Genomic DNA, 9,335 nt, shown 5'->3' on the forward strand with positions numbered 1-9,335 from the left:
TAGGTGCTGTTAAGGAATTCACAGCGACTCACTTGTTTATTTTTGAGAAAGTTTATTTTTTTTATCATATTAGATGAGCGGCAGTGACGTCAACGTACTCGATCGTACCACAGGTAAGTGCGAATCTGAATCTGTAGATTTTTTTAAATTATTTTTCTTATTTAAAACCAAAAAGAAAAACCCGAAACAGTGAGCTCACAAAGCAGTTCCATGGGTTAAGATTAGCAATTTCGTAGAACAGCGAATGACTTAACATTTAATAGCATATATGTTACCACACCACATGTGCTGTAAGTTAGCTAAATTCATTTCTGTTAGCCTATCAAGTTAAGCTTATCATATATCATCATCCAGGGTACAGTGATAGAGAAGTGTGTGCTGACGTTTGCTGTTGTTGCCACTTTGTAAAGTTTGAGGGTTCTAATAAGGGTCAGTGTTGCCAGATTGGGTTGATGCTCAAATTGAAGATAGACGTTATCTATCAATCTAGCTCTCTCTTTATGGCTCTCTCTCTCATTCTGGCTCTCTCTCTCTCTCTCTCGATTTTAAACTTAATAACAGCATTACATAATCATTAAATAGCAGACCGATCATCTATGCTGCAAATGAAATACAAATGGACACTAAACAGGGTTTATCTAAATCGTTACAATAGGGTTTAATGTATATATTTATTTATAAGGTGCTTCTGAATTCTGAATATTTTTTTTTTCTAAACAGGTTCTTCATCAATCAGCCTATTATTGATTGATTCCTTCTTACATCTGCTTTTTGAAAAACTCCTAAAGGCACTTTTAAGAGCCACGTCAGTCTGTTTGTATCTGTTCTTACTGCTGTCCTTATTGGTCTGTCTCTCTGTTTCTATCCGCATTTCTGTCTCTTTAACTCTTCAGCTTTTTTCTTGTTGTCAGTGTGCTGGTTAACCTATAATTTGCCTTTTGTCTGTCTGCTGCCTTTTCTGTCTGTAATTATTCTTTGTTTCAACATGACACGCCCCAAATTCAGGCCCTGTACATTTTGCCAGACTCCCAATCAGGCAAGCAGAAGAACCTGCTATGTCTGCTTCAGAAGTCTGTCCAGCAAAAAGAAGCTAAAAGAAAAAGTAGAATCATTGGATAGCCAGTGGGCACAAGTTGTCTTGAAAAACAGAAATGTTTGCCGGATAATTGATTCTGCCCGTATTGCAGTAAGTAAAAAAATTTTTGTTTCATATATTATCATTAAGTTGTTATAAGATGTTGCTGGCACATTAACACAGCTCATCATATGTGCTTTTGAGAACATGCAACAATATTTTATCTACATTTTGCTAAAGACAAACAATTACTTTAACTGTAATACATCAGTGGTGGCTGTATGTATTCATATCAGTATGAATGTGTAAATGGTCTGTATTTGTATAGCGTTTTACTTAGTCCCTAAGGAACCCAAAGCACTTTACACTACATTCAGTCATCCACTCATTCACACACTGGTGATGGCAGCTACATTGTAGCCACAGCCACCCTGGGGCGCACTGACAGAGGCGAGGCTGCCGGACACTGGCGCCACCAGTAGGCAACGGGTGAAGTGTCTTGCCCAAGGACACAACGACCGAGACTGTCCAAGCCGGGGCTCGAACCGGCAACCTTCCGATTACAAAACGAACTGCCAACTCTTGAGCCACGATCGCTGTGTGTGAATGCTTAAATGGAAACTTCTAAGAAGCTGGTGTGAATATGGGTTAATATTGCATGTTGTATAAAGCACTTTTAGTGCTCCACGAGAGTAGGAAAACGCTATATAAGAGTCATTTCGTTTACCATTTAACAACAGGCTGTGTTTGACTAATTTGTGCCAACTATTTTTTTTATTAATTTCAGGTGCAGAAACTTGAGTCTATAGGCTACAAGCCCATTTTATTTATTGGCAAAAAAGACAAGGATTCACATAAGTGGGTAGCAGATGTTATTACCCATTTGGACCCCACTTCTACTACAAGAAATTTCCTGGAGAAGATGCAGAGGGCTTATGAATTTATACTGTCTAAGGGTAAGAGTGAAGTCTGTTGTATACTTTCAGTCCAGTTAATTAATGCTAATTTATATAGCAACTTTTCACAACAAGTCGTCTCAACTTGCTTTCACAATCAGAATACTTCATTAATCTTTAAGCAAATTGTGTAAGTATATTTTAAGGTCATTAAATAACCATTGAAGGATATGTTATCAAAGGCTTCGTTCACACTGCAGGTCTTAATGCTCAATTCAGATTTTTTTGTCTGCTTGTTCACACTACAAATAAAATGTGACAGCAAACGCGCTCTAGTGTGAACGCCCAAAGCGCCTGCATGCGCAAAAGAAGACGTCACACACATTGCGCTCTGTTTAGACCCAGACCAAACAGTATTGTTTGACTGATGGCCCTTATTATAAAGACTTGTTTGAGACTTTATGTTTCCCAATTTTGCTTTAAGTTATTTTGTTATTTACATATGGCCTAATAATGATCCTTATTGCTGTTTTAGAGAGGAGCGGTGCTTCAAAGAGTAGTTCCAGATTTCTGTCAGAATCTGCAAATAAAATGTTCACGTTTCTCCAACGTTGTCTTCCCAACAGTTTAGCTGGATGGCCAGGAAGCGTTCATGATGTCTTCTGTGGTGCTTCTCTGGCGCTGATAATTGGCGTCTGTCTTGTGTCAGTGACGTGGAAGATCGATTTAATGTGACAGGACCGTTCAAACAGCAGTCGCTTTCTAAAATATCAGCTATGTATCGGATTCAGTAACACATACGAACGTGACCCAAATTGGATTTGAAAATATCGGATTTGTGCCGTTCACACTGTCAGACCATGATCGGATATGGGTCGCAGAGGGTCAAAAAAATCGGATTTGCTGCGCTTTCGCCTGCATTGTGAACGTAGCCAAAGTGTAGTTCCTGCTAAATATAAGGCCTTTTTTGAAAAATATTTTTATGAAAGTAAATATGTTTTATAGGAACCTCCACACCAGTGCACCCCAATACCCCCACAGAACAGCAGCTTGTGCAGTCCAAGAATGCCACCAAGGAGCATTGTGCTGACAAACAGACCCACATCAAAGAGCACGCAGAGATCCCCAGTGAAGAACAGGCAGAGACCCTGATCAACAAGCAAGCAGAGAGCCTCGCCAAGGAGCAGCCTGAGATGACCACCCAGGAACATCAATCTTCTAGGCTCCTCGAGGAGCACCCAAAGAGCCTGTCAGACGAGCAGACAGAGACTGGGAGACTGGGAGATCGCGTGGCTAGCAGGTGGATGAAGAGACTGCAGAGATGGCTGGTCTGCGGGTTTAAAAGGTGGTGGAGAGGTGGGAGAGGTTGTTTGTGAGGTGCTTCTGTCTCTCTTCTTTTTTTGGAAAGACTGGGAGCATGGAACAGAAGAAGGAGATAAAGGAACAAGATTGAGAACAAAAACAGTCTCCCAGTCCTTAAGTGAGGGTGGCCAACATGAAAATAAGAAGAGAAAGAGTAAGTATTGCTTTGCATGTTATGTCTTGAGATTTTTCAGTTTCTTACCCAAAAATGATACATATGTTGTCCTAGAGAACTAACAAACCATTGCAAAGTATTATTCACTAGTTATTTAGCTGCATTTTGGTGTACACTATAAAAAGACTATAATTAAATATGGTCAATCCCTTACTTTAGTTAAGAGGACTTTGTAATTCAACTTGATTGGATTGAGAAACCTAAAACGCACTTTGAGAGAACATTTTAGTTTCTCTCAACAAATAGTGTATGCATTTATATAAACAAGGTCTGGTGGCACTCAATTGCAAAATGAAGGGTGAATTTTTTTGTTAATTTGTTGGTCCTAAGTGAAACTAAGTTTTTACACAGAATTGATTCACAATTTATGGTATGTACTTTAAAAAAAAAACTCAACTGAGGTGGGTTCACTTTTGGACCCCAGAGGACAAATGGAGTATGGCAATCAGGAGGATATTACAGATTTTCACTTCTTGAGTGAAAACTCATATTTGATTTCTTGTGTATACAGAGTCTTATGTTTTTTTTAAATGTAATTTTTCATTTCTTAGGCTGTCGAAGATGTAGTAGGCAGAAGGTGTTCCAGTTTGAAGAAGTCACTGAGAGCAGGATAAATGAGGTAATACTTAAAATGTTTTCATTTGCTTTTCAGTAGACTTTTTACAGTGAGCCTATCTCAAGTTGTTTTCATCCATGCACTACAGCCATGAACTGTGCTACATGGGTAAATTCAAATGTACTTTTGAGATTAGTGAAGGGAAATGATTAATGGAATTACATTAAAAGATTGTATTGTATTTCATGTGTTTGTTCTTAAACAATTCTGCAAAATTAATCACAGACATTGAATACTGCTACATCTTGCTACAAAAACCTACATGGCTAACATAGAAATGACTGTATATGAGGAAGGATCATATTTTTTTCTGTGTAAGCCTATATCCTCAGTTGTTCTTGTTGAATCAGGATCATAGAAAGCACAATTTATAGATCCTGATATATGCTGACCAGCCCTGTCTCACTATAAATAGTAGATAATCATGTGTAGTTTGAAGTGTTTAAATGGACACAATTCAAACAATTCATAATGGGATGATATTGATTATGTCAGTGTATGATGTTACAAGTACGTCAAACTTTCCGAGGAAAAGAACATAGCCAGAGTCAAAAACAGATAGACGCAGTTAACTAAACCTGTGATCAAAATAATTTTTTGTGAATGCCACAAATGGATACATGCTTTTCAAAATCCTATTATTATTTTTTTTATAAACAGAAATGCCTTACATACACATACCTACACATCTATCAAAGTGTGTTTACATGGGTCTGTGTGTGTCTCAGGTGTGCACACTGGATTACACACAAGCTTTATGAAGACACCTATCCATTAACCATGTTATTTAACGATTGCCTCTCTGATTCCTTCTGTCTAGGGGAACACAGAAGTAAAAGTGCGTTGGTTGCCTTGCTCTGTTTGGTAAGAAGCTCTTGATATTTCATTCTCTGAGAATGTTCTGTTTCCATCTATTACCTTTTTGGAGCACAAATGAAAATGGAAAACCAGGTGTTTTGTCACGTCTTACTTCTCGCTTTTTTTCTTATCCTATCTCAATTATTTAATCAATTAAGGATTATTGCAAAGTTGTTTGCCATCTTTGTCGAATCATAAAATAACAAATTTAATAAGAAATATATTTGAAACTGTTCAGAAAACACACGTAGTGTCTCACTTAGATGCAAAAGTACTGGGAATAATTCCAGCTGGACTGTGCTGGGGCCATAAGAGCACTCACATTAATTGTAAGAAATATATAAAAGCTATCAGGATTTTGACAAAGTGGAGAGAATTTGTCCATGTCTTACACAGATTTATGTGTGCCAAAGGATAAATCGCCTAAGCAGTGGAGGGAGTATTCAGATTCTGAACTTTCCAAAGAAGTACTAATATCACACTGTGAAAGCTTTCAGTTGTTTTGCATACTGTATTTCTAGCATTACAATTGTGTGACAGCAATGAATCTCTACAAATTAAAGAGTAAACAACAGCCTTTATAATAATCCAAAAGAAACTAATTATCACATTTGAACAATTTTTATTTTCACTTCACAGAAAGGATATTATGAAATGTTCAACTGAAAAACAATAACTAAGTCTTTCATATGTGTCGAGTGTAACTGTACAGTAGTGTTTTGTTTGTAATCCATCTAAATTACAAATAGTGTAGCAGAAGTTGAAAATATCCATAAAAATGACAATTTGCATTTTAGTACAGTACTTAAGGAAATGTCTTTATCATGTTCCACCTCTGGTGTTAAACATAAAAAGCACGAAGTAATCCCCAACATGATATTAATGTTTTTGGTGTTGTTTCTTTCAATAATTATATTTTCCAGTGGGAAAATCTGGGATGACACGTGGGAGCCAGCCAGTGAATTTCAACACCACTTTGCCATGCCAGATGTGCCACCTCCTTCAGCCACTGAGGAAGTCTTCTTATGATGTTGTGATGTTTGTTTTTCCATGTTACAAACAAGTAAGATATAATGTCTGAAAACTGAAGTTGTGTACTGTCTACAAGGAACACTTTCAGAAATATGTGGAACCAAAGGTCCATACATCCAGATGTCACATTGATCTTCTCTGTTCACAGACTGGATATGTTCATTTTCAGCAGTTTGATTGTTTAGAAATGTTAGACAAATATTTATACTTGTTAAAATGCATTGTGTTACGTAAAAAAAGACTTTATCTTATGTTGTTAACTACAATAGTAGTTCTGTGTTCTTAACTTGAATGTTTTTGTACAGCATTTATATTTGCTACATTCTTTAAAAAGTGAGTGTAGGCTGTTATAATTGTTACGGTGAATATGACCCGCAGCTAGCAACTCAATCCATAAAACACATCAGTCTGTTTCCCTTTGTTTCTCATATGAAGTTGTTATTGTAAACAGGTGTTCTGTTTAGTTTAAAGTATGAAGGCTGGTGAAATTGTACTGAGTACTGTCAATGAAAAGTAAAATAAAAAATCAAAGGTCTATTGAGATGTGAGAACTTGTAGTACTGTTTGATGTTGAGACTGAAAGTTTCCATTACTAGTAGTATCAACTTTCATAATTTTCTTAGATGCTCAACATTGACTTGGCCTTGATCCACCTACACTGTTATATAACTTCATTCTCTATGCAAATATTATTTTTTCTGCTTTGCACATATAATGTATACATAGAACACAGAAAATGTCAAATTGCACTACCAGTAATCATTTCAAGTGTGATGTCCCCACAAATAATAAGCATGTTAGATTATGTACACATATTTTCAAATTAAAATCAACATTGAATGTGGCTTTGTCCCATTACCACTGACAACATTCTTTTGAGTATTTTAACTACATTGATTATTAGAGGGTGTTAAGGTTCAAAATATTGGGGATGGAGACAAGAGAAAAAACCACAATAACAACACTGGTCCGGCCGGGTTGAGTCAAAAGATGATTTTAATGAACACACGCGTGGGAGATGGACACTGATGCAGACAGCCTCAAAATCTCAAAATGGTGGAGCATTGCTCAAACTTTTATAGCCTCTGGTGCCTCCACCTTATCATAAAAAGCCTAAACATTCACATGCTCTCTCTCACACAGCGCCTGAGCTACGACCTTGGCTCCCTGTTTATCTGCTCCTGCTGAAATGGGGCAGAAAACTCCAGCACACTCTGTTCTCTTCTACTCAGACAAATTAGACAATAACCTTCTGCGAACAGTATTTCTTATAACTCAGCAATATAATGCATCATAAAACAATATCATTCATTCACAACAAGTCAGCAATTTAATGTAATGCAAATCAGTTTAACTAATGTAATAGTTATCAGCTTCTTCTAATTCAGGAGAATAATGCAAACTAAAACTACATAATAATTCACAATCTTTAATTCGGGGTATAACATGGCATAAAATAATATTAGAATCTAACAAGGGTTAAGTCAACCCTCTGAGCTCTAACAGCACCTAACCCTGTATATTGGGACTATGTCATTTTTGGCTTTAGAAGATTACTAACAAATATTGGCCGTCATAGGAGAAAGAGCATTAAGCTGTTTCTGTTGAGAGATACGACCTGAACTACTATTTAGGGTTAGGGGCCAGTCAGTGCCGTAGCTCATGTTACGACCCGTCTAGGGCCAGGCCATAACATGAGCGAGGCACTCGCTTCCCTCCCCAAGACCCAAGCAGTCACACGCAACAAATCCGTTAGATGTGAAGTGATTTATTTACAAGGTGAATAAAGAGAACCAAAACGGGAGTGTCAACACTTCAGGGTGAGCCAAGGCCAAAACAATAAACAAAACAAACCTACACAAATCCCGCACCCCTGACCTCACCAAAATAAAGTCAAAAATAAAGACAGAGTCTGACCTCCTTAACTAACTCAAAACAGGAGAAAACGGGTGATCAAAAGAAATGGCAGCTCACCCCTACCCACTCCACTTCCACAACTTTCAAGCGTATACTGCAGCCAGCGGCTATCACAGGACTACTGCTGGGTGATGAGGAGAAACGCGAGGGCCTCTCCCGCTGTAGCACTCCAGCCTCCTTTTAATGGGCGGGTCCTCCAGCTGGATCCAATCACGCCGGGGCAGTATATCCACGCACCAATCGGAACAGGGCCCTGGCACAGCTAAATTAACATAGAAAAAACACAACACCTGCACAAACAAACACATTCGTAACACCCCCTTCCATAAGATTTAAACAACCCTCCTATTGTTTAATTCCTAAACTACAAAATTGCTCTCGACAGGGCGTCCGCGATGACATTTTCCGTCCCTTTCTTATGCTTGATCTGCAGGTTGAAGTCTTGCAAAAGAAGGGACCAACGCATAAGTCTCTGATTTGAGTTTTGCATCTGGGAGAGAAATACCAATGGGTTATGGTCAGTGAACACTTGAACAGGGATAGAGCTGGATCCGATATACACCTCGAAATGCTGTAGGGCTAACAACAAGGCAAGGGCTTCCTTTTCAATGGTACTGTAGTTCATCTGATGTTTGTTGAATTTTTTTGAAAAGTAACAAATTGGGCGATCCACGCCGCAATGGTCTTCCTGCATAAGGACAGCTCCTGCACCAACCGCACTAGCGTCAACCTCGAGCTTGAAAGGGGACATGAAATTCGGGGCCGTAAGAACAGGGGAACTGCACAGTAATGCTTTCGCAGACTCGAAAGCAGTCTGACAAACAGGCGTCCACACAAAAGGCTTCTTCGGACTGATCAAATCGGTGAGAGGAACGACGACAGTGGCAAAGTTCTTACAAAACCCTCTATAATAACCACACATTCCTAGAAATCGGCGCAGCGCCCTTCTCGTTTGTGGGACTGGAAACTCAACGATCGCCTGTATTTTCGCGGTCACCGGCAGTATCTGTCCCTGACCCACCTGTTTTCCCAGATATGTGATGGTGGCTCTGCCAAATTCACATTTGGCTAGGTTCAACGTAAGCGAGGCCTCCCGAAAACGGCTGAAAACAAGAGAGAGTGTTTGTAAGTGGTCAGACCAGGTGGATGAGTAAATGACAACATCGTCCAGGTAGGCATCGCAGTTATTCACGTCCGCCAGTACTTTGGCCATAAGGCGCTGGAAAGTAGCGGGTGCATTACGCAACCCAAACGGCATAACCGTATACTGGAGAAAATGGTCCGGTGTAACAAAAGCAGATATTTCAGAGGCTCGGGGAGTTAAAGGTACTTGCCAGTAACCTTTTAACAAATCAAGTTTGGTTACAAACGATGCCGATCCCACTCTATCAATACAATCCTCCA

At 38.9% G+C, this 9,335-nt stretch overlaps 1 long non-coding RNA gene across 1 annotated transcript; it reads left to right on the forward strand.

Moving 5' to 3' along the window:
• Positions 1 to 19: 19 nt before the first annotated feature.
• LOC113015424 (uncharacterized) lies at positions 20 to 6,622 on the forward strand. The gene is made up of 6 exons (XR_003271105.2): positions 20 to 1,186; positions 1,863 to 2,031; positions 2,977 to 3,487; positions 4,060 to 4,127; positions 4,945 to 4,988; positions 5,906 to 6,622. It is a non-coding gene; the product is annotated as an uncharacterized LOC113015424 (long non-coding RNA).
• The last annotated feature ends 2,713 nt before the right edge of the window (positions 6,623 to 9,335 follow it).

Source organism: Astatotilapia calliptera, chromosome 22 (assembly GCF_964374335.1).
Source record: "Astatotilapia calliptera chromosome 22, fAstCal68.1, whole genome shotgun sequence".
In the NCBI taxonomy this organism is placed as follows: Eukaryota; Metazoa; Chordata; class Actinopteri; order Cichliformes; family Cichlidae; genus Astatotilapia; species Astatotilapia calliptera.